This window comes from Corythoichthys intestinalis, chromosome 2 (assembly GCF_030265065.1).
Source record: "Corythoichthys intestinalis isolate RoL2023-P3 chromosome 2, ASM3026506v1, whole genome shotgun sequence".
Taxonomy (NCBI): domain Eukaryota; kingdom Metazoa; phylum Chordata; class Actinopteri; order Syngnathiformes; family Syngnathidae; genus Corythoichthys; species Corythoichthys intestinalis.
The window spans coordinates 64,347,784-64,374,877 of NC_080396.1; the positions used below are offsets into that span (position 1 = coordinate 64,347,784).

A 27,094-nucleotide genomic window follows, 5' to 3' on the forward strand; every position below is an offset into this window, starting at 1 on the left:
CCGAATAATATTGCACGCCCCACTTTTCAGTTTTTTATTTGTTAAAAAAGTTTAAATTATCCAATAAATGTTGTTCCACTTCACGATTGTGTCCCACTTGTTGTTGATTCTTGACAAAAAAATTAAATTTCATCTTTATGTTTGAAGCCTGAAATGTGGCGAAAGGTTGCAAGATTCAAGGGGGCCGAATACTTTTGCAAGGCACTGTAAGTGTTCAGGGCACGCAAAAGTGTGGCATTTGTTCCACGACTATCCAACACTTCTGTTTTTATGGCTGCAAATTTCTGATCACCTGTCCAAAAAAACCAACTCAACTGTCAATAAACTGAACTGATAAAAATCGGATTAAATTTTGATCACTCAGGATGATTTTAGTTTGAATTTTGGCCTAAATTGTTGGTCACTTTTCACAGCAGAAACACACCAGATGTTCTTAAGGAGTCTGATATTACCTCAGATAAATAAACATAAGCAAACCTCCACGTCATAGGCAGAGAATTGGGGTGGCCCCCGGTGGCTGGAAAATTTCATTGCATCAGATTTTCCGAAAAAGGAATTTAAAGAGAAAGTTCAGAATTTTTGAGTTAGCAGGGGTTTAATTAGTTGGTGGAGTTGATTTCAACAAATTCCGTGAAGTTTGTTAGTTATTTGTTGATTTCAGAGTTCTGAAGTGGCTAAGCTAGTGTGAGTCAATGGTGCCTACTTAGCATACCAATAAACAACAACATATGCTCGAGAATCACTGATGATGAATTAAGTTATTAAAACCTACCATTGCATGTCAATAATTGTAGAATGAACAGGAACATTAGTAATCCAGCAGCTCTGCAGGAAACAGGCTGGGCGGAGGGGTATCACATCAGTTTTTATCACCGCTGATTTCTTTGTGAGAACGAAAGGGACTCCCCAGCAAACTGAGCACAAGTGGCCGAAGCACTCCTCTCCATCGTGGTCACACTACACATTAAAAAAAAAAAAAAAACAGTCCTGCAGAACGAAATGAGCTATGGCAGTTTGATGTGACACACATTGCTTTTGCTCCATGGGTATTTCAAATAATGATCTGCATTTTGAATTTATTTGACTAATATCGTTTTTTATTAGCATGCAAAGCAGACACTCGCGGTAGCTTTGCCACTCCGGAGCCCTGAAACTAACAAACTGAGAAATTGCCCGGAATTTGTTGGAATCAACTCCACCGATTAATTAAACCCCCGCTAACTCGAAAATTAAGCCTAATGTCAAAAATTCTGAACTTCCCCTTTAAAATAATGACCCAGCCTTACAAAGTATTTCATAATTGGTCAAAATTATTTTTCGAACACATCATCCGACTAGCACTTTGCTTAGCCAAAACTACACCTTAGGAGATTTATATATGGAATTCTTTAAAACTAAGCTTTCAAAAGCTTCAACAACTGAGCTTGAACCGAGGTTTGAACATGAACAGTGTCAGATATATATCTTATGACTATATTAGAGATGTGACCGAAAATTTGGCGCCGAAAACGTTCTGCTGAAAATAGCTAAAATTGCATTTCCGGTTAAAATTTCGAAAGTTTACCATCGAAAAGTGTGAAGAACAATCGTCCTCTTGTGATGATGTCATCAAAACACAAGGAGCTAACACTACTGACTCACAGCCAACATTTCCGTTATTTGTAATTATTTTTAGGTATGTGTCATCCGCGACAGTGCGCTCTCCTTCCGGTCACATATCAACAGCATCACCAGATCAGCCTATTTCCACCTTCGCAATATTTCTCATCTCCTCCCTTCTCTCACCCATACCTCAGTCATACTATTTCTCGTCTCCTCCCTTCTTTCACCCATACCTCAGTCATACCGCTTCCATTCTGGTCTGTAGTCTAATAACCTCCCGGCTCGATTACTGTAACTCACTGCTCTTTGGTCCCAAACAAGTCCCTCCAAAAACTGCAGGTCCTCCAGAACTCAGCAGCACGCCTCATCACTCGGACCCCCGCCACACACCACATCACTCCCATCCTCCGTCAACTTCACTGGCTTCCCATCAAACAAAGAATCAATTACAAGATCCTCATCATTATCTTCAAAGCACTCCATGGCTTGGCCTCCCTACCTTTGCAATCTACTCTGTTTAAACAATCCACCCCATCCACTCCGCACTTCCACTATCCTCCACCTTTCCATCCCCCGTGTCCGTCACTCCACCTTTGGTTCCAAAGCTTTTAGTCACTGTGCCCCCCAGCTCTGGAACTCCCTATCCCCTGATTTTCGCAGTATGTCCGCCCTTTCACTTTTCGCAAAACACACCTGTTCACTCTTTCTTACCCACCATGATCCCGAGCTCTGTTATATCTTTACTGTGCTTTTAATCTTTCATCTTTTTAATGTTTTTTTTTTTTTTTTTTTTAATGATTGTTTTGTTCGTACTGTGATTCCATCTCTCTTGTGAAGCATCTTTGTGTGGCTTGAAAACCACCGTAGTAATAAAATGTATTATTATAATTAAATATAGAAATTATTAAATGAAGGAAAATAAAATAAATTTGCTTCATCGATTCTGAAGTTGCTTTCCATTGACATACCTGTCAAGTTGTACGGTTTCAGGGTATTTTGTCCAAGTGAGCACTGATTTTTAAATGTGTACACTGTACGTTCAAAATCTGTACGTTTTTCGTGCATTACGCTTTTTTTTTCTCCGTTCGGATTTTGTCACCGTTTCAGCAACGAGACAATGTGCGTTACTATGCGTTGCTACGTTGGTTGAATGACGCGAGAAAAGTCAGAGACACGGAGAAAGAAGAGCGGGAGTGGGAAGGAGGGAAGAGTGTTGTGACGCCGTTTCAAACGCGATGCTAGGTGGCTCCAATATTTCCTGGCTGTAGCCGACAGCCTACAATCTACGCCCACTTGATGCTACACCAGATATCATATGCATATAGAACTATATGCGAAATGACAGACCCGGAGACGTTAGTAAACAACCGCCATCTTAAAGCAGTTGACTTCTCAGAAAATATCTGTTGTAGTGAACCTTCCTAGCAAACCTAAATAACTTTTTATCTAAAATACTCCTAAATCTTGACTTGAATCTATCTTTAAATGATGAAACAGTTTTAAAGCACAAGCGATGCATACCTCCATTGCAGCGTCTGTAGATTTCGGAGACTGTTGCTCTCTGTTTCTGGAGATCCCAACCTCAGAATATTCAGTCACAGTGGAATGGCTTCCCCCATCCTGATCAACAAGTTGAGAATATAATTCATTAACAAACATCAAATGTATATCTCTATGCATTTTAAGATTTAGCCATATACTACAACAAAAATCCGTAACTCAGTTGAATCCACTCACTATGGCCGATTCAAAATCACTTTTATCGTGATGCATTTGTTCTTTTTTTGACTAGCATTTTATTCATTTGAGGTTTAATGAAAACAATAATGTGTTAGGGACCACATCAGTGCCCGACATGTCTTAAACGTCTCCCAAATTAACAGCTGCAGTGGCTGGTAATGTTGTAGATTATTTCAGACTAAGGGTTTATACAACTTCTGTTATTATTTCAATAAACTCATGATGAAACAGGTTATTAAATAGTATTTTTAAAAACAAAATAAATAACTTTACGGGGTCCCCACAAACATTGTAAAACCTGACACACACCCACTAAGCTGGGCTGGGCTGTACTGTATTTCAAGCCTCGAACAATTGGCTGAAGTCAGATAAACTGCAGCTTTAAAGCACAAGCGATGCATACCTCCATTGCAGCGTCTGTAGATTTCGGAGACTGTTGCTCTCTGTTTCTGGAGATCCCAACCTCAGAATATTCAGTCACAGTGGAATGGCTTCCTCCATCCTGATCAACAAGTTGAGAATATAATTCATTAACAAACATCAAATGTATATCTCTATGCATTTTAAGATTTGGCCATATACTACAACAAAAATCCGTAACTCAGTTGAATCCACTCACTATGGCCGATTCAAAATCACTTTTATCGTGATGCATTTGTTCTTTTTTTGACTAGCATTTTATTCATTTGAGGTTTAATGAAAACAATAATGTGTTAGGGACCACATCAGTGCCCGACATGTCTTAAACGTCTCCCAAATTAACAGCTGCAGTGGCTGGTAATGTTGTAGATTATTTCAGACTAAGGGTTTATACAACTTCTGTTATTATTTCAATAAACTCATGATGAAACAGGTTATTAAATAGTATTTTTTAAAACAAAATAAATAACTTTACGGGGTCCCCACAAACATTGTAAAACCTGACACACACCCACTAAGCTGGGCTGGGCTGTACTGTATTTCAAGCCTCGAACAATTGGCTGAAGTCAGATAAACTGCAGCTTTAAAGCACAAGCGATGCATACCTCCATTGCAGCGTCTGTAGATTTCGGAGACTGTTGCTCTCTGTTTCTGGAGATCCCTACCTCAGAATATTCAGTCACAGTGGAATGGCTTCCTCCATCCTGATCAACAAGTTGAGAATATAATTCATTAACAAACATCAAATGTATATCTCTATGCATTTTAAGATTTAGCCATATACAACAACAAAAATCCATAACTCAGTTGAATCCACTCACTATGGCCGATTCAAAATCACTTTTATCGTGATGCATTTGTTCTTTTTTTGACTAGCATTTTATTCATTTGAGGATTAATGAAAACAATAATGTGTTAGGGACCACATCAGTGCCCGACATGTCCTAAACGTCTCCCAAATTAACAGCTGCAGTGGCTGGTAATGTTGTAGATTATTTCAGACTAAGGGTATATACAACTTCTGTTATTATTTCAATAAACTCATGATGAAACAGGTTATTAAATAGTATTTTTAAAAACAAAATAAATAACTTTACGGGGTCCCCACAAACATTGTAAAACCTGACACACACCCACTAAGCTGGACTGGGCTGTACTGTATTTCAAGTCTCGAACAATTGGCTGAAGTCAGATAAACTGCAGCTTTAAAACTTTCACATGTCGAAAGTAGACAAAAGGGAACTAATGCAAAAACAGGAGCAATTTAAACAACTTTAACGGTTGATTCACAACATTAAATGACTTCCAAACATACCAAAGGCTACTATGTTTTTTTCCGTTTTTTTTTTTTTTTTTTTTTTTAAATGAAGAAAAAAAACATGAAAGGTAACACCAGTTACTTCACCAAGTAACTAATTACGCTTACTTTCAGGTAACTGAGTTAATAACGCAATTACTTTTTGCGATAAGTAATTTGTAACTGTAATTACTTTCTAAAAGTAAGACTAACAAAACTGGTCATAAAGATGAGGTCTGCAGAATGAAAAGTGACGAAAGCAGAGATTTTGTTCTGCCAATTTGTTGCCGAACACAATTTGCCTGCAACTATTGCTGATCACTTTTCAGAAATAGCAAAAGAAATGTTCGCTGACCCAAAGAGTGCATCGGTAAGTTAATTTTATCAATTGACCTTTTTAATCTATAATTGGACACACTAAAGAACTACCTTCAAGTCAAACTGAATTGCGAGCTGAATTGCCAAAGTGCTACATGCAATTATAACAAAAGTCACTGTTAAATTTTAGTAATCATGATGTAGCTGAAGATATTGATTGTTCTTTGATTGCACCAGATTATATGTGACAATATTACCAATAAATTCATATTATTTTAGAAATTGAGTTTTATTTTTGTTTCATATTGTACGCTATATAAAATGTAAGATTAGTCATCAATTTGTAAGGGCATACGTCACTATTTGTAAGATTGCCAACGGCTTCGGGTTGACAGGTATGCATTGATGTCCCGTGTCACACTGGGTACAATGCATTTGAGCCCGTGCTCGAGTACAGTGATTCCTCGTTTCTCGCAGTTAATGGGGACCAGAACCTGCCGCGATAAATGAAAAACCGCAAAGTAGCGAACCCCCCAAAAAAACAGATTTTCTTTTTCCTTTCAATGTATTTATTCAGCTTTAGTATTAAAAAGAGATACATATAAGACATATTTTTCCCCTTTTTTCTCCCTCAAAATATAATTAAAAAAAACGTATTAATAAATGTTTTTAAGCACTTCAAATGTAAGAATTATGATGTTTTACACATGTTACTGTCCCACCGAATTATTTTTAAACAGGAATAAAATACTGTAGTTAAAAAAAAAAAAAAAAAGGCTTTATTGAATGCGTCATTGAGAGTCAACTCACTCTACTCCACTGCTCACTTACACACAATGAGTTTCCACAGCAGCTGTTTAACAAGTTAAACGATGATTGACACATGCGGCACGTTTGAAGTTTGTGACTCTGGCAAGATCAGACACAAACATCTGTCAACATTATTAACTTTAAAAAGTAACTCCAGTGCAAGTGCACTGCCTGATGAACAAAGAGCAGGTAGAGGGAGGGAGCGAGCGTGAGACTACGCGATGGGCTTGGGACAGCTCATTTGTTTTTATTATTTTAATTGAATAAAAATCTGCGATGAACCGAGTTTGAAGCGCGAAGTAGCAAGGGATCACTGTATTTTGTAGTTTATTTGTATAATGTTTTCATTTTATTAAAGTACTATTTAAATACATTCATGTACATTTGCTGTGGTTTTGTACAATACGTTTATAGCACGACCGCTTCCTATTTTTGTCACTTTTTTTTTTTTGCGAGTTCCACACCCCCTCTGCCAGTCACTGTTTAATCCGGCTGGGAGCGACTTCGCCCGGCTTGGTCGCCGCTAGGACTTGCCCCTACTTGCCTGACTTTCGATCGATTCCAATTGTTGCACAAGAAAACGCCAAGCCTTATTTTAAGGAATAGGATAGATTAAAGTAGTTTTATAAAGATCTTAACTAGTTTCGGCAAAATAGGGATAGATTTTTGTGGTTGTTGTGAACTACAGTGCCACACAAACATAAATTGAGATCTCAATTATCTTTGCAATTGGAGGCTGAGACCCATTTTTTGCGTGTCCCAAGTTTGCCATGACATGTGTGTCTATGTCCACCGAATGGAATGCTACAATGATGCCAGCGCTCACTGCAGCCAGGAAGGCACCCTACTAGTGGTGTGTTCGTAAGGGGAGACCACAGGGGCCCCGGCCCCCTCTCTAATTTGAATGGCCGCTGACGTGCCCTGGTTCCCATTTTATTATAGTAATTGGAAAATAATGAAATAAAATAACTTTTTAAAAAATTGAAATGAAAAAATAATTACCGTATTTTTCGGACTATATGTCACAGTTTTTTTTTTTTTTCATAGTTTGGCTGGGGGTGCAACTTATACTCAGGAGCGACTTATCTGTGAAATTATTAACACATTATGATATCATTTCACATGTTATTTTGGTGTTTTGGAGTGACACTGATGGTTTGGTAAACTTGTTAGCATGCTCTTTATGCTATATTTATCTGAATAACTCTTAATAGCTATGGCCACAATCGCGTTCTGCCTTTGGCAATGTGTGTTCAATTGTATTATTGACTTTTTTATATTGAAATACATGCTTTTAGTTTGTCGCGCTTTCACGCCCACATGAGGGCGCACTTGCACTAGTTTATGTGAAGAAGACCGCTCACACCCCAGAAGAAGACGGACAGCTACGCAGCTTGAGTCAGTGGGCGAGTTAGCGAGAGAGAAACACAGCTGCGAACCTACGTTCATTGTTTATGCTTGTAAAATATCTCTACAGAGGTAATGCCTGTGTGTATCATCTTTTCCGTTGTTGTTGTGCGTTTTCCACCCGCGATCGAACACTTAAAGCCAGTTATGCGGTTGTTTGAACGATGTGCTAATGCTAGCAAACGCATGCTAACCGTTTGTGTCATTGCTGTAACAGCACCTAATTATCATTTATTCACGTTGATGCGCACCTGTTTGCTATCAAGGACGAAACTGATTCCCCAAATTATACGGACTTCAAGCATCGTCATTTGGGAGTTTAGCTCGCTGTATAGAGCCTACCCACGTACCACGTGCTCGCTGTATGGTTCCGCCCATTTGTCCGTCATTTTGACTCTGTATTAGCATTGTTTTCAATTGATGGCGGAATTTAAAATGCATTTCATGGAAGACCCGGTGCTTTCTGATGCCGCAAACTCACTGGATCTGTTGCATAAAAGGCGTTATGAGGAAAAGCTTCGTTCTATACAGTCGCCAGATCCATATTTGATGCCCAAATCGATGTTTTTCGACCCACTGTCTTCGCCCTGTCTGCCTGACATCTGCTACGCAGATATTTACAATTATCTTGTCCACACTAAATCAGCCTATTCTCACGAAAATATGAAAAACTTCAAGAGCTTGGAGGCTTATAAATACTTCGTTGCTGGTTGGGTGAAACAGGTCCTCGTCCACGAAAATTCGGCAGGAATCTATCTTGTGCTTGGAAAGGTGAGTTACGAAATTTTCAATTCAAAATCTTTTGTTATTGCTAACATCCACTGTCAAGTCTAATGTATTTCATGTCGTTTGTCAATGGAGTTAAGGCTTTTAATGTTTATATGGTTTAGCGATAGCACTCTCACTACATACATACGTGTATGTTGTCGGCGATTAGCCTAGCAATGATCTTAATTGTGGTTATTTGTCAGCCCCGTAGACGAGGCCAGTTTCTTTCACTTGGTACCAGCTAAATATTATTCAAAAAATAACGATGGTGGAAGAAAGGGAAGTCACAAACATCTTGAATTTGAAACTATGTCGTACTACGTCGTATGTTGTCGGCGATTAGCCTCGCAATGATCTTAATTGTGGTTATTTGTCAGCCCCGTAGACGAGGCCAGTTTCTTTCACTTGGTACCAGCTAAATATTATTCAAAAAATAACGATGGTGGAAGAAAGGGAAGTCACAAACATCTTGAATTTGAAACTATGTCGTACTACGTCGTATGTTGTCGGCGATTAGCCTAGCAATGATCTTAATTGTGGTTGTCAGGCCAAAACCCTCTAAATATATATTAAATGCATCTTACCGGATATAAAATGACTACTACATAGTCTGTGGTGATTTTTTGGTGTCCAGTTTTCACGTCGAATTGCAGCCGTCCATTTCGCTCTCCTCTTTGGATCCCTCGGAATACGGTAAAACTTCAAGTCTCTCCTTCCATCTTCTCTGTTAGTGCAACCAACAGCCACACACGCCTTCACCATTTTGATTATTAATGTTAAGGAGCAGAAAAACACACCGTAAATAGGAGAAATGTACGTAGCCGTAACAGGTTAACACTATGTTTTGACGGACAAGTGGGCGGAACCATACAGCGAGCACGTGGTACGTGGGTAGGCTCTATAGCCAGGACTGAGCCGTAGCGTCCTAGTGAGGACAGTATATTCGCATATCGTTATTCATGCACTGTACACTTATTCAGCATGTTGTTCTCTATTGTATTTTTATATTAAATTGCCTTTCAAGATGACAGATCTGTTCTATGTGTCGGATTTTATCAAGTAAATGTCCCTTAAAATGCGACTTATACTCAGGTACGACTTATATATGTTATTTTTCTCTTCGTTGGGCATTTTATGGCTGGTGCGACTTATACTCAGGTGCTTGTAGTCCTAAAAATACGGTACATGCATGTGTAGATGCATTTTTCGGCCTTTCGGTTTTTATGTTTTTCGGCCAAGTGTTTCCAATATGCAGTTTTCAGTTTCGGCCAAGAATTTTGGCTTCAGTACATCCCTTGCTGACACTGCGTTTGGGGGTCATCAACATATTTTCCCCCCTCCCACTAAAGTCAAACTCCACCTATGCTCTACATCACACAGGTGACAAAATCAGAACTAATAGAAGGCAGTTGATGAGGAGTCGGGAATGTTTTGGCTTTTAGGGTCCTCAATTGAACTGCTTTGCCATGTGCAGGCCTCAAGTTTTCTTAAGTGGCTGACCTCATCCCTGTAGTTCTGCTACAATTCAATAATTTAATGCACATGTTGCTAAAAGCAAAGTGTACACAGTCTCTGTAGCCAAAATGCACAGGTGCAGTCAGTGAACAGGCTCATGGATCAATTGCAACTACCTTTTGAAATATCCACATTCTCTCCCATCCTGCCAACCGTTTCTTTAATGTCAAGTGCACCATGTTTTTGTGATTCAACAAAAAAGTACTAATACAATTTCCCTGCATCTGCTGACTTTTTAATTAGGCATATTTCTTCGTACATAACTTCCAAGAGTACCATGACATATTCACAGCAGGAGGTATGGATTGCTTTTGAGGGTGGGGAAAAAGTGAAACCCATATCTTAGCCCCAGCAGCAAACACAAACTATTCATTTACTTTGTATTTTACCTGGGAAAAAAAAGAGAAAAAAAAACGCAAATACAGAACAAGGTGAATTGGAATTTTCTATAGATAGAATTTCTGCACTGACATTTGGAACCAGCATCACTTGTTTTTCACAGGAGGCCTTATGCTCTATTCATGCTGGAATCACAGCACTGTCTACGTAAATATCGGGTGGTAGCTTTCGCATTCATTTCTTAAAGAAGATGTGCAGTACTATACAAAGTAAAACCTATTCCTTCATGAGAAACGATTGCTTTCTTCCAGAATCGGAGGATGGCCAACTGGCACATCATTCAAATGGAGTCCTCAAAACTGCTGGGTCTGCACATTATAAAAGGTCTTGATCTGTATGAAATATTCAAGATTAAATACAAAAAAAAAGTCTGTCACAAAATCCCAGAAAAACTCAGTGAGCATTGAGATACTCCAAGAAATGTTTTTTCTCCTACCAGAAAGTATGACTATAAATCATCAGAGCACCAGTAAACAAACAATGCTGTTGTATTGTTATTTTGACTTGCAAAACTTTCAGCTCTGAAAGAAATTCCTACTTTTTACATAATTTAGTGCTGTAGACTGTAATCAAAATCAAGCAGATATCTGCTGTTTTTATAGTTATTCGACTAGATGGCTGCAATCACAAACTTGTAGTGCAATAGACCACATTACCACTACACATATTGCCTGCAGCAGTGATTGGATATCTACAAGGCTAAAGAAAGAAGAGTAAATGTTCCTGAGCAAAATCTGATGAAAAATATTGACCAAGACACGGGGGGGGGGGGGGGGGGGGGGGGGAGTAAAGTGACCGAATGTTCCCAGACAAAAAGCAATAACTTTTTGCTAGGAGGGTCCTAGACAGAAAGGGACTTAATCAAAACATACCTGATTAATGTCAACAAATTGATAAGCAGATGACACAGACTTTGGGCTGCAACACTTTTTTCATCGATATATTAATTAGGTTCATATTTTTGAGAAATGTAGTCCTGACCACCTATCAATAATCTTTTTGGTCTTAATAATGTCCCGTCCCGGCAAAAAGTGTAGGTTATGCTGTTATATCATCCCTGCCAATGTTTAGACCAAACCCTTGGTCCAAATTAGTTGGTAGACTAAATGATCAACGCAAAATAAATCTGTATTGACCTGTACTAACTTATTTGTATTGGTACAGGTGCTAAACCGTTCGATTCAAACCTTTGCTTTGATCAACTACTTAAGAAATATTTTGAAAACTTCCAGAATAAATATCTGGATTTTATTAGCAAATTTAAATTGCAATATTGACCATAAGTTAAATTATATTAACATACACAATAAATACAAACTTGTTTTTGATCTCTTAACTATCCAGAGATGCAAAAAATAAACATTAGTCTTAAGACCACTCAACATTGTCTGTCCAAATAAATAAAATTAAATATAACTGAAAAACTTCTTCGTCAGGGTATAACAAAAATATATAAAAATGGAGCCTTCCTTCGGGTTTAAACTACCGTAATTTCCCGAATATAACGCGCACTTTTTTTCCCCCCAAAATCAACTTGTAAAATCATGGTGCGCATTATAAACGGGTACATGGATGGAGACAGAAATATATATATATTACATATATGTATAAACCGATTTTTTTTTTATTGTCACGGCCACGTTGTGTTGAAGAAACGTATGCGGCGACCCGTTGCCGACCATTGCGGTATGTGACGTCACCATTTTGTTTCGGTAATACTTCACTCTAATCGGCCGAATGATTTCGTCTGTGTTAAATTCTGCTTTTTTTACTCTTCATAAAGCACGGAATTTATTTTCTTGAACTCATTTGAGTCAACGTTTATTGCAGCTCCGCAACTCTGACCATAACAAATGTGAGCACACAGACTTCCTGTGTCCGTCAACTATATCTGTCCCTCAGGAAACTCAATCCCAAATAACAATAGTTCCTATTGTTACTGTCGTGGTTACAGCGATGAGCTCTCACGGATTTCCGACTTACGTTCTCACTTTCATTTTACCGTATCAATCCATGGAAGAAACATTTATTCATCATTATGAAACGAGCAAGTTATACAGCAGCCTTTAAAAGAAAAGTCACATCTGTTTTGTTTTCTCCTAGATTCTGGTAAGCTGGAGAAGTTGTCAAATCGTATTATTACCGTAAATATTGTCAGTTTATGGTAATGTTTTGAACTACCAATATGCTATGCTTGTGCTGTGTTTCACCAGTCAGTAAAATGACATTTCTGTATCTGTACACGAGCTCTGTTTTCTTGTATTCTTCTATTTATTGGTGCTAAAATTAGGGTGCGCGTTATAAACGGGTACAATATTTTTCCCTAGATTTTACAAGTAAATTTGGGGTGCGCATTATACACGGGTGCGCCTTATATTCGGGAAATTACGGTACTGCTATTGTCCACAAGCACAGCCAAACTCAACAAAAAATGAAAACTTTTTTCATCAATTATGATTAATGTGTTATTATCTGAAAAATGTATAGGCTGCAAATGAAATTAAAAAAAAATAATAATAATGTATAGAATAAATAAATACTCTACATCATAATAAATCAAAAATAATAAATGCAAGTTATCAGCCAATCAAACGTGCATTTGAGGGGGAAAAAAATGAACCGGCACATTCAGCAAGTGAAAAGGGGGGTAAATGTAAGTCTGAATATAATGAAAATAAGTCACTTAATAAAGGTAGGGTCCATTCTATCCTTACAACATATGGGAATTTAGACAGTCTGAAGTACCTGTATAACTGAACTCATCAAATAAGGTTGCTCAAAAGTTGGTGGGGACAATTTGAGCATCCTGAAAAGTTTGCAGTGTTATGTTCCTACCGCCCGTATGCAAACCTACTGCAAACCCCTTGCCAAGGACCAAGTGGTACTTCTACTACACTACATTATACAGGTACTTTTGTACTTTTACTTGTGGATTTTATTCTTAGATAGTTGTACGTTTACTTAAGTAATTTTTTGGCGCCTTTATCTGTATGTAATCTTTATTCAGGAGTCACACAAGGTGTCCATAGCACACAAACCAACAGAAAAATGACATAAGAAAACAGGAACAGAAACTAATATAGAAAGAACATTAAAAGGGGACAAACTATCTGAGCACAACAAACAGGCTTTTACGCCAATGGAGCCACATGCTTGACCTAAATCTATAAGTATTTATAGGGTCCGTTATTTTCATTAAGATAATATTTTCAGACTCATTTAATCGACACATGAACTTATACATCAGATTTCTTAATAGCGCTTTAAAGGTGGGTAACCAAGAACTGACAAATAATTAGCTGGACATTGTCCTTACTTACGTATAAAAAGTGAGTACTTCATCCACCACAGTTTATTTTGGTCTTTATCCTAATCCCACAACACTCTCTCTTTTAAATGGTCAATGATGCAAAAAGTTTTAGCTTACACGATGACAGTTCCTTTCAAAACTTAAAAATTAACTGAAGCAATGACACATGACTCCCTGTAGCTGTTTGTGTTCTTTGGCTGGAGTCAAAAGTGAAATTTTGGATGTAAAATTAATGGACGCATGGCAGCCTTTCAAATTAACATATGCAATCAGTTTAGTCCTAAAAAAATCAATTTTGCAATTTTGGGGGGGAAATTAAAGTCGGAGTACATTGGAAAAGTACTAATTGGGACCCAAATCCTTTGACAGCCCGGCAAATTTGCTCACCACATGTCCCCAGTATGTCACCAAGACAGGATAAATGGGTAAAACTCAAATCAAATTATACACGGGGGGGATACCCTTCAGTATAAGTAGGCTAAACAGAAAAAAAAAAAAATGGGACAACAGTGGGGAAAAAAATATAAAAATTCAAAGAGCGCTCATGCGAGACAGCAAGAAGAAATCTAAAAGAGAAGAGGCACAATGGAGTGATGAGAAAGAGAGAACGAAAACTCAGATGAGAGGTAATCAAGCATGAGGCAGCTGTGCAAAATTTACAGTGGTAATTCGGAATCTCACTTCTGCAGAATCTAGATGAAGAGGCAGGCGCAGCAGATTGTTGTTTAGTCGAGCGAGTCCACGCTTGGTGGCTGTTTGTGTTTTTCTCCACATCTCTTTAGAGGCCTGCAGCATCCTGCATGCACCGTGCACTAAGTAAACACCAGTGTTACCAGGACAGCTTGTGCAGCCCTAACACTACCCAAGCAGTCAACCTTGAAGATACACTTATGGCGAGGTAATGTTTGAATTTTGCAACATAACTTGAAAAATCTCAATGATTCGACCAAAAAACTGAAAACACGCTTGGTTTGGGGATATTAAAGGCGAATGTAATGAAAATGTCATTTTACGATGACACTAGATTCCAAACGAATCCAAATTTTCAGACACAAAAAACAAAAAAATTTAGTTGAGTGTATGAGGGACAGCAATTTGATCGGTTAATATCTCCTGTGTGCATTTTAGGTGAACGTATGCGTGATGTACAGTATAGTTATGTGGAGTGCACATGTAGCCCTCTGCAAAACACCTGAGAGGAAGTGTCCATACTACGGAAATAAGTTTCAATTAATTAATTAAGTCATTCATTAGCGGACTACGAAAGTACAAAGTCAAAAAAGCCCATCTTGACAGTGTGTCAACACATCTGTTACTTTGCTGTCGGTGTCTGACTCATAGCATCAAACAAAGGGAGTAGCCAAATTTGCCAATTATTATTGTCTATACAGAATGACGGCGCCACTGTCCCTTGAAAAACGGAATCGTCTGGTATTCACAAACAAAAGTATGTGTCCCTTATTGAGCTTTCAAGGGATGAACTTCGTCCCTTATCATCAAACACAAAAATGGTGTCTTGTTTGTAGAACTAACAAATACCGGTAGTCCAAACGAGTTCTGTTCCTACCCTGGCGACGTCACGGGAATTTCCGCATAAGTCGGAATTAACCCTTTAAGCACCCCTAAATACACCCCAAATCTCAAAATAACTATCTGAAAGCATGTATTGTAGAAAATATTCCTGAGTGAAACATGGGTGGCGCCATCTTTGATCATTTCTGCTCCGAACCTCCGGTCTAGACCGAACAACATGAAGTGCGGTTGAAGTAAGCAATGTGTTGACAAAGTTAAAACTGCAAAATCAAACCAGAGGAACCCACAGAATGTCCAAAAATGGATTTAGCACGACGTAGATCTGACTCCGAGGCTTTCTGTACTGTGCATGAACTCCTGGGAGCGCCTATATACTAGTTCTTCTCAAAAAATTGGCATATTGTGATAAAGTTAATTATTTTCTGTAATGTACTGATAAATATTAGACTTTCATATATTTAAGATTCATTACACACAACAAGTAGTTCAAGCTTTTTATTGTTTTAATATTAATGATTTTGGCAAAAAAGTCAAGAAAAATTCTCGAATCTCAAAAAACTAGCATATTTCATCCAACCAATACAAAAAAAGTGTTTTTTAATACAAAAAAAGTCAACCTTCAATTAATTATATCAGCTATGCACTCACTACTTTATTCGGGAATCCTTTTGCAGAAATGACTGCTTCAATGCGGAGTGGCTTGGAGGCAATAAACCTGTGGCACTGCAGAGGTGTTATAGAGGCCCAGGATGCTTCGATAGCGGCCCTAAGCTCATCCACAGTGTTGGGTCTGGTGTCTCTCAACTTCCTCTTCACAATATCCCACAGATTTTCTATGGGGTTCAGGTCAGACGAGTTGGCAGGCCAATTGAGCACAGTAATGCCATGGTCAGTAAACGGGTCGTGCTGAAGAATGAAATCTTCATCTCCATAAAGCTTTTCAGCAGATGGAAGCATGAAGTGCTCCAAAATATCCTGATAGCTAGCTGCATTGACCCTGCCCTTGATAAAACACAGTAGACCAACACCAGCAGCTGACATGGCACCCCAGACCCTCACTGACTGTGAGTACTTGACACTGGACTTCAGGCATTTTGGCATTTCCTTCTCCCCAGTCTTCCTCCATACTCTGGCACCTTGATTTCCAGATGACATGCAAAATTTGCTTTCATCTGAAAAAAGTACTTTGGACCACTGAGCAACAGTCCACTGCTGCTTCTCTGTAGCCTAGGTCAGGTGCTTCTGCCGCTGTTTCAGGTTCAAAAGTGGCTTGACCTGGGGAATGCTACACCTGTAGCCCATTTCCAGCACACGCCTGTGCACAGTGACTCTGGATGTTTCTACTCCAGACTCAGTCCACTGTTTCCACTGGTCCCCAAGGTCCCTTCTCCACAATCTTTCTCAGGGTGCAGTCACCCCTTCTGGTTGTGCAGCTGCCACACTTTTTCCTTCCCACAGACTTCCCACTGAGGTGCCTTGATACAGCACTCTGGGAACAGCCTATTCGCTCAGAAATTTCTTTCTGTGTCTTAGCCTTTTGCTTGAGGGTGTCAATGATGGCCTTCTGGAAAGCAGTCAGGTTGGCAGTCTTGCCCATGATTGCGGTTTTGAGTAATGAACCAGGCTGGGAGTTTTTAAAAGCCTCATGAATCTTTCGCAGGGGTTTTGAGTTAATTCATTGATTCAGATGATTAGGTTAGTAGCTTCTTTAGAGTACCTTTGCATGATATGCTAATTTTTTGAGATGGGGATTTTTGTTTTTTCTTGACTTTTTTGCCAAAATCATCAATATTGAAACAATAAAAGGCTTGAACTACTTCAGTTGTGTGTAATGAATCTTAAATATATGTACTGTTTATCAGTACATTACAGAAAATAATTAACTTTATCACAATATGCTCATTTTTTAGAAGGACTAGTATATGGTTGGAAGTGGAAAGTTTTGAACAGCGTCCAGCTTCAAAGCGCCAGTGAGGATCTACCTCGCCTTAGATCGAAACCAGCTGGAGACAATAAGTTAAGGATGTGCTTTAAACCAAGGATCTATCTAAAAGATTGTATTGATGTTCTTATCAGTTCGTTGATCATTTGTGGACAAAATTATGACAACCTGTCAGCCTGTGTTGACGTGAGGTGTAGATTAATAAGTCAGCCACTTGAGTGACCAAAATGAGGTAAAATTACAAACACTATTACCATTGCGGGAATACAGAAAGGCTGACACAGATTTTGTTGTTACAAGGAAATACTACAAGGTATGTACATAAAAATAGTATGTCATTCTTTTTTATTGCAGATATCGCAATAAAACATTTGGACAACATGATTCCATTTCTTGTTTTATTTAAAACAATTGGTGCATGCGTAAAACAACTTCTAAAAATTATTAGAAGAATACTACTGAAGGTGGAGCATAAGTTGAACCTTTCATCATCAAAGTAGAACACACGTAGTCTCGATATATGTGCATTGACGTGCAGTTAATGTTGTTGTGAGACACATCGAGTGGTCTTCCCTTGCCTAACAGCAATTTCCACCTGTGAACAAACAAAAAACTTGTAACACTTGCATTTATGCATTTACATAATTATGCCATCCTACACGTACTGATTAGCGACAGGCTAGCAGCAGATTGTGTGTTGCAGCCACAGCAGTACAGTAGTTGTAGTAAATAATATTAAACATCATCATAATTAGAATCATCATCGTAATAACAATATCAAAGACAACAAGTCGTTTCATGCGTAAGATTTTAGCTTTAGTATTTTTTGAGCACCGGACACATGAAAATGCACGGATAGGAAGAACATACCTTCCATAACACCATCGGCAACATAGCTACATACAGTAAACACCCGGTCTTTGTGGTGGCATGGGCTTGGTTCCACATCTGCCTTCATGAACAAGTTGTCCTCCCATGTCGTGATGATGGCAGATGGATGCGGTATTTACAAATTATCTTTTTTGAGGGATTTTGATGAGTAATGTTACTCCAGCTCCACTGTTGTTTTGGAGGGGGAAAGTGTAAAACAGAAGTCGCGAGCAGAAATGCGGAAGTAAGGCAGAAGTACCTCGGAAATTTGTCTACACGTCATTGTACTGTCCTAGCTAGACAGCAAGCTAAGCTCTGAAATGACGATATCAGACGTTTGTGTGGTTTTCTCACTTTATCCACCTGCTCAAGACATCAACACATGCAGAATAAAACTAAAATAAAAAAAATTAAATCATTTTTATCTTCAATAACAGCAATTCAAATTTGCGTTTATAACTAGCTGCTGGTTCACCAATAACAATCCATACAAACGATTAGCATGTGTCGGTTAGCGTCCGCACATCATCCAAAACATCACATAAACTCCAAGTATTTGACCACAATTGAAAACGCACAATAAACAGTATAAAAAGGTGTCATACGCAAGTGTTTCCTTTGTGGATGCTTCACAAGCATCAAATGCGCGCACAGGCTGGCAGCTGTCATCTTTCCCCTCACTCTCTCTCACTAGTCTGTGCATGCGCTTTTCCTCGTGTGCGCAAATAGGTTCTTCTTCGTGTGTACATGCACTCTTACATGCGTGTGGAAGCATTACCTGCTGTATGCCAAATGAAAGTATGCATCACAAAACAAAAGTCAACATTGTTTAAAAAAAAAATGGACTGGTATGATGCTTTGCAAGAATATGTAGGGAAACACAATCCCCCGCCAATGCTGATTTTTGACCAGTTAGCTGACGGAACAATGACAGTACGAAATCCCAGTCATCTCATGGTCGAGGTACTGTCGCTAACGGAAGACAACCTAAGAGCGTGGGAGATGAGAGGTTTGAGTGAAATGAGAGTAAAAAGCATGTTCAAAACGAATTCTCTGTGTACTCCATCTTCACTAATTGTATTATATTTTTGTGTTCAGTTGAATTCATAATGTTTGGAGTAATCATTTGTGAAAATGTCATTGCTGAGGGTGGGGTGATTGTAGGCCTTGAACAAAAAATTGTTGAGACACCTTGGTTAAGCTACAGTCAAGAACATAGCATTTTTTTTTTTTCAATCCTGGCAACAAAATGTCAGGAAGGTTGGAAATTTGGTAATCCTGGCAGATGGCAAAGCAGTGGTGCTCTGACGTGAGCAGGCAGTTGTTCGATACCTATTTAAAAACGCTGTCATTCACAGTGACAAAAAAAAAAAAAAAAAAGATTTAAAAATGAATGACTTTTTAATATAACACCAACGTGTTTAACCTCACAGTTCACGCTCGATGTCGAGTAACTTAGAAAAGATCAGCTTCAACTCTAAGATTGATTACTTCTACCAAGGAGGTCACAGTATGCTTCCATCATCTTAGTTTGTTTGAGATTTTAAGAAGCTGAATTATTCTCAAGAAACTTTATGACAGTTTTAAAACCAAGAATAAATCCAACAAATTTTTGCTGTGTATGAAAATCATATTGTAGGTGTACGATACGTTCAAGATGTGTTTCTCTGTAAATTATGGAGGAAGTAATGTAACAGTTAAGAGTGGTGTATTTGTAGTTAAGTAAAAGTGTGGGGTATTTTTTTTCTTCTTCGTCAGGCAAGTCGGAATTACTCTTAAAATATGTTTAAATGTATGACTTTCTGGGCCACAGCCACCTCTGCCAAAGAAGTCTAAAATTTATCAATTTTCACAATTTCTTAGGGCTGATTCTAAGTGGCAATTGTAATGTGTGTTCATGAGTGTCATTAGATTTAATACGACACGTGGGCACAGCGGGGCACTGGCGGTTAGCAAAAAAAAAAAAAAATGTTGCACTTACCCATCAAAAAAAGTCTGAAATAGCACTTTAAACTATATTATTAAATGAAAATACAAGTTTCTGCAAAAAAAGGACATCTTTTGTTTTTCAGCCATCAGTATTCAAAATCAAAATTCAAAATTGGGATATCCCTTTTTGATAGTCAATTCACCTCAATGCTCATCAACATCCATCACTCCTTCACCTCTTCCTACACTCTGCTGGTCTACCTTGTTTGGACAGAAATGGGGATATATCACTAACTGTTCTGCATTTAATCAGTGTTTCTCAACTAGTAGGTTGTGACCTAAAAGTTGTTTATGTTGCCTCGGTTGGGTTACCTCTCTCATTCCTCCTTGCTGATTCATCCTTGCTGCGGGCAAATAACTTTATTAATATCCATTTGCAAGATTTGCAAGAGTAATGTTGAGTCAAATAGAAAAAAATATAGAAATAAAAAAATAAAATAAAATAAAATCCTTGTAAAAAAGCTGGAAATTATGATGAGCATATATACAAAATTGCTATTTTTTTGTTTGTTTGTTTGTTTGTTTTTTTAACCAAAGATATGCAATTAATTCATACAGATTGATTCGATTCATTTTGGTCACATAAACAAATAGCAATAAATAGCATCAGTACTGATACAGTTCAAATACAACATATCATATTCACCCAAACATTAGACAAAGCTCTTGAGTGAGAGCCTCTCACTCAAATCACATTTAATTGTCATTGGATTTATAGCCAGTTAGCTAAAAGAAGGCTGCTCCTTGAATTTGCGACCAGAGTAGTTTACGGCAGTTAACTGCCCGTTAGGTAAAGAGTAAAGTTGAACCATTTAAATGAACAATTCATGGGGATAGGTGACCATACAAACATCAACACAGTGGAAAAAAACGAAGAACCAGGATGGGCAGTTTATTTGACACTAACCTGTAAAGCAGGTGGGAAGATGTAATTTGCACTGTCAACTGTATGATTGGCAATTTGGCAAACGCACAGTAATATTGTTGCTGCTTTTACGTGTTGTTGGAGTAATCAAAAAATAATAATTCTCTATTTCACTGTGTCTATAAAAGCACCAAAAGGTCACTTAACTTCTGATGCATCGTTGGAGCATTAAAATAGACAACTCTTCTTTGTAGCAACCATGTTTTTATCCCACATTACGACTTTCTTTACAACACATCAAAACGATTTTCCAACTTGGCAACTCAGATCTCCCGATATACATGAATGCAGCTCATCTCCCGAAGGTGCTTTGCAAAAACTCATATGCCTTTCACAGCCAAAGTTACAGTGCCTTGCAAAAGTATTCGGCCCCCTTGAACCTTGCAACCTTTCGCCACATTTCAGGCTTCAAACATAAAGATATAAAATTTTAATTTTTTGTCAAGAATCAACAACAAGTGGGACACAATCGTGAAGTGGAACAAAATTTATTGGATAATTTAAACTTTTTTAACAAATAAAAAACTGAAAAGTGGGGCGTGCATTATTATTCGGCCCCCTTGCGTTAATACTTTGTAGTGCCACCTTTTGCTCCAATTACAGCTGCAAGTCGCTTGGGGTATGTTTCTATCAGTTTTGCACATCGAGAGACTGACATTCTTGCTCATTCTTCCTTGCAAAACAGCTCGAGCTCAGTGAGGTTGGATGGAGAGTGTTTGTGAACAGCAGTCTTCAGCTCTTTCCACAGATTCTCGATTGGATTCAGGTCTGGACTTTGACTTGGCCATTCTAACACCTGGAGACGTTTATTTTTTAACCATTCCATTGTAGGTTTGGCTTTATGTTTTTGATCATTGTCCTGTTGGAAGATAAATCTCCGTCCCAGTCTCAGGTCTTGTGCAGATACCAACAGGTTTTCTTCCAGAATGTTCCTGTATTTGGCTTTATCCATCTTCCCGTCAATTTTAACCATCTTCCCTGTCCCTGCTGAAGAAAAGCAGGCCCAAACCATGATGCTGCCACCCCCATGTTTGACAGTGGGGATGGTGTGTTCAGGGTTATGAGCTGTGTTGCTTTTACGCCAAACATATCGTTTTGCATTGTGGCCAAAAAGCTCAATTTTGGTTTCATCTGACCAGAGCACCTTCTTCCACATGTTTGGTGTGTCTCCCAGGTGGCTTGTGGCCAACTTTAAACGAGACTTTTTATGGATATCTTTGAGAAATGGCTTTCTTCTTGCCACTCTTCCATAAAGGCCAGATTTGTGCAGTGTACGACTGATTGTTGTCCTATGGACAGACTCTCCCACCTCAGCTGTAGATCTCTGCAGTTCATCCAGAGTGATCATGGGCCTCTTGGCTGCATCTCTGATCAGTTTTCTCCTTGTTTGAGAAGAAAGTTTGGAAGGACGGCCGGGTCTTGGTAGATTTGCAGTGGTCTGATGCTCCTTCCATTTCAATATGATGGCTTGCACAGTGCTCCTTGAGATGTTTAAAGCTTGGGAAATCTTTTTGTATCCAAATCCGGCTTTAAACTTCTCCACAACAGTATCTCGGACCTGCCTGGTGTGTTCCTTGGTTTTCATAATGCTCTCTGCACTTTAAACAGAACCCTGAGACTATCACAGAGCAGGTGCATTTATACGGAGACTTGATTACACACAAGTGGATTCTATTTATCATCATCGGTCATTTAGGACAACATTGGATCATTCAGAGATCCTCACTGAACTTCTGGAGTGAGTTTGCTGCACTGAAAGTAAAGGGGCCGAATAATATTGCACGCCCCACTTTTCAGTTTTTTGTTAAAAAAGTTTAAATTATCCAATAAATGTTGTTCCACTTCACGATTGTGTCCCACTTGTTGTTGATTCTTGACAAAAAAATTAAATTTCATATCTTTATGTTTGAAGCCTGAAATGTGGCGAAAGGTTGCAAGATTCAAGGGGGCTGAATACTTTTGCAAGGCACTGTACATGCATGAATTACCATTTTAAGGAGCCATGTGCAGATTGTGTATATGGAGAGTAATATGACCCATAGACTTTATTATTGTATTGACGGGTCACATCCGTCAGTCATTGCCCAACGCCTTCAAGTAGTAGTACAGTACAGTCTGCTTCAGTTATTTACAGTCTGTCACAGTTAGTCAACACACGCAGGAGTCCAACGCCGGATTTAGGCTGAAAAAGTATGAAAGCTGTACCGCATACAAACAGGAAGGATAGTCGCTGGAGTGATTTGTTCGAGGATTCAAGGTAATTATTTTATTGTTCGTACCATGCATGCATTTTGAAATGTTGTGAAAAAAATCAATAGGAGAAATTAGCTGCTACAGCATTAGAATTATACTTTGCAATATTTACAGAAAAGAACCGCTAACTGCACGTTTTTTGTTGTTGTTTTTTTAGCTTTTAAACAAGAATCGAGACTGTTTTTCGTCCATATTAATAAAGAATTCAGGGATTTAAGCATTTATTCACAAGAATTTTCAACAGATAAAAAGCTATTTGTTTACATATGGCGGGCGCTAATTTCCTTACCGACCGACTAGCCTCATAGTTCGCAATATTTACGTAAAATAAATGCTCCCTGCACCTTTTTTTTTGCTTTTAACCAAGAATCAAGACCATTTTACGTCCATACCTATGAAGAATTCAGGGATTTCAGCATTTATTCACAAGAATTTTCAACGGAAAAAGCTGTTTACATATGGCGGCCGCTAATTTCCTTACTGACCAGTCTCATAGTTCGCAATATTTACATAAAATAAATGCGCCCTGCACATTATTAATATATATATATATTTTTTTTGCTTTAAACCAAGAATCGAGACCGTTTTACATCCATATCTATGAAGAATTGAAGGATTGCAGCATTTATTCACAAGAATTTTCAACGGAAAAAGCTCTGTTTACATATAGCGGCCGCTAATTTCCTTACTGACTAGCGTTATAGTTTGCAATATTTACGTATAATAAATGCTACCTGCACGTTTTTGTTTTTTTTTTGCTTTTAACTAAGCATCGAGACTGTTTTACGTCCATATCTATCAAGAATTCAGGGATTTAAACATTTATTCACGAGACTTTTCAACGGAAAAAGCTCTTTGTCTGAGTTTCCACACGGCCAGCTTTGACGGAGATAGGCCCCCCTATGAATCGGCCCCGCGCCCCTTGTCCCGTCAATACATTATGAAGTCTATGTATGACTATATTAAATATAAACACTCTGTAGATTATGCTATGTAGACTAAAAACTCCAAAGAATTTTTTTTAACCAGTGAAATTTATACTGTGGCACTACAGATCGATATTGGGGCATGTGCCCCAGTTATACATGTCTGGCGACGCCCATATGTGTGTCCCTTGTTTATTAAAAATTGGAATAAATAGTTAAACTCTATGTAGCTGTGAGGCAGTGTAAAACACATCAGAGATGAACTCACCCAAATAATCCCAACAGTATATTGGCTTCGCCAACACGAAGGAAAACTGAACAGTGAAACTTGGGGAGCAAGTGGAGACTGGCTAAGGCCATGAATGACGTCACCAAGGGTCTGTCCAGTTCTTACAGTAGATGGATAATTCACAAAGCGAAGATACTTTTAACAACTTTGCTTGCCATTCACACGAAAATGCAGATTGATTGTTGTACATTTGATGGTAATACAATGGTAATATTATGTTTGATTGTTAACAACATATCTGAATGGTAATCTTTAATCCATTGATTGTGGCCCATAAGAAAACTTGCGGTTCTGGTCCAGAAGGTAGTGATGAGAAAAAAGTGATGGCGTGTCCATCTTCAAAGCCATTTAAAGGAATAAACCTTGGAGAAGGAAAGTAAAAGCGAAGGAGAATGAAAAAGTAGGAGAGCTGGATGGTATTGGAATTTTAACATGGGAGAAGGAGCAGAGGAGAGGAGAAAGAAAACTTTATTGTACAGCCATTAGGGCATGACTGTGCAGCATTTTATTATATTATATAAAACATTATGCTAAGGGCAGTTGGTACATTTTGTATAGGTGCAGGTTAGCGTACAGTACATTGAGGAGTCCTCCCTGATAAAATGTGTTTGAGATCAGGAAATTTAAGATAAATTTGAAATGGAAAGATGACTCATGTTTGTTTCTGCCCATCATATTTTTTCTTTATCATGCCACACTAATAAGTTAGATGGGAGATGAACCCAAGCATTTTTTAAAGCAAAGCGACCTCGTGTATAACCGAGGTCTTAAGTTTAGACTTTTTCCACTATTGAGTTGAATGAGAAAGAATCGAAAATTTTTAACCAAGGGTGCTGTACACTATTCCTGAGAACATGCAGCAGCTACAAATGGAAGTGTAGAGGCAAACATATTAAATATATATTTTAACAGGCAAGGGCCACTGCATTTGAGATAAAATGTGAGGTTATACAGTGGTACCTCACCTTACGAAATCAATTGGTTCTGGAAGTAGTTTCTTGAATTGAAAATACTGTGAGACGCGTTTTCCATGTAAATGGCCTAATCTGTTCCAAGCCCCCCAAAATTCAGACATAAATATTTTATAATGCTTAAAAATGCATCAAAACATGTAACAAATACATGTTACAATTACATTTTTGCACAATAAACATATAATCTGAGTTGTGCATTATGTAAAAAAACAAAAATAAAGAATCAAAGTTAATACACTCATGTAAAGCTGTCGGAACACAAGGGGCGTATGAAGAGGACACTAGGATACACACATATACATACAGTAGAGGTCCCTCTTAGCCAACTGGATGCCAGGAATGATAGGCAATAGCTATGGCAGAGGAGCGTGGAGCTGCGAGTACCAGCCATACTGTATTTTTGCATTTCTTATCCTGAAATTTCCTTCTTAACAAGAGGCAATATTTTCCCATTGAGGCATGTCTTAACCTGAAAATTCTGTAAGTAGAGACGTTCTTAAGTAGAGGTACAACTGTATATGATTAAATTGGTTGAAAAAAAAAAAGTCCAAATTCACAGCTCCCCACACAATCCACAATGCTTCTGGCGACCTAACATTGGTGGAACAGTCATAGCAAATACTAAAAATAGTCCAACTTTGTGTCTTGCTCTGACTCACTGTTTTGCATGGCCAGTGTCACCTTGGCTAGCCTCAAGTAGAGATTTGTGTGGGGAAGAAAAAGAAAATTAAAAAGAATATTGTTGAAATGTTGCAACATTTAAATGCACGTTAAGTACTTGCAAGCAAAGGTTGATACATGACCGTGTTTTTTGACAGTGGGCTTTAAATGGATTAGTGTTCATGTGGAGGAGTATTGTCAAAGGGATTTAAACATTAAAACAGTGATTCATCATCTGTGATTTTGCACAAAACGGTTAAATCGTTAAATGAAAGTTTTGCATTTTAATCAACCTAATATTTTATTTCCCTTCCAATAATGTATTAATCATTATAAACAAGAGTAATAATGATAATAAAAAAAAATTCATACCACTATTCAAAATTAGCCCTCAAAAGTTTTACTTATAGATCCATACATTGAAAGTTGACCAACCCAACTTTTCATGACAATGACGCCTCTTAAAGTGCAGAAAACTTGGGTTACTTGGGTTTTTGTGCCATACTGTATTCACTTACACACACACGCACACACACACACACACACACACACACACACACAGTGGACTGTCATAATATGAGCACCTCACCTTATGAGTCTTTCACGAGCATCGTCACAAGAGAAAATGAGTCACATTATGCGGGCACCAGGAAAGCCTCTCTCACTCAGATTCTTTGTTAACTGAAAGCTGGAGTCACAAACTTGTGGAGTTGAGTTGTTGATCTGGCAATGTGAGGCCAAGGACCTGTTAAAGTCAGCTGCTGACGATGATCACTGGCACCTGGTCCCAGACTCCCCCATCTGCCCAATCCTGCAATCAAGGCACGGGGCTCAGGAGGCAGGGCCCCTAACAGTATTCCCACAGTAAAAATACAGAGTAAATGCTTTCTTCCTCTATATGTTGTTCTGCAACAAAATTTCAGTTACTTAACTTGCAGACATGGCAGAACACTTGAATACACTGGCCATTGGGAAAGAGCCGAAGAGTTGCACAAGTTACCAAGCAGCCCTAGGTTTTAAACTGTAGACCTAGGGATGACAAATATTTGTGATTACAAATGATATTTTCACAAAGGACTGTCAAATAAAATACTGAGTTGTGTACAAAATATAAACACATTACAGCATGATACATCGAACAATATGG

The 27,094-nt window shown here is 38.3% G+C and overlaps 1 protein-coding gene across 1 annotated transcript in view; it reads right to left on the reverse strand.

Moving 5' to 3' along the window:
- The window catches only part of tafa5l (TAFA chemokine like family member 5, like), a 165,794-nt gene extending 139,175 nt beyond the window's left edge, over positions 1-26,619 (reverse strand). Inside the window, exon 1 of the mRNA XM_057818921.1 lies at positions 26,537-26,619. The gene's annotated coding sequence lies outside the window, so the exon portion shown is untranslated. The remainder of the gene's footprint in view (positions 1-26,536) is intronic.
- Positions 26,620-27,094: the final 475 nt, after the last annotated feature.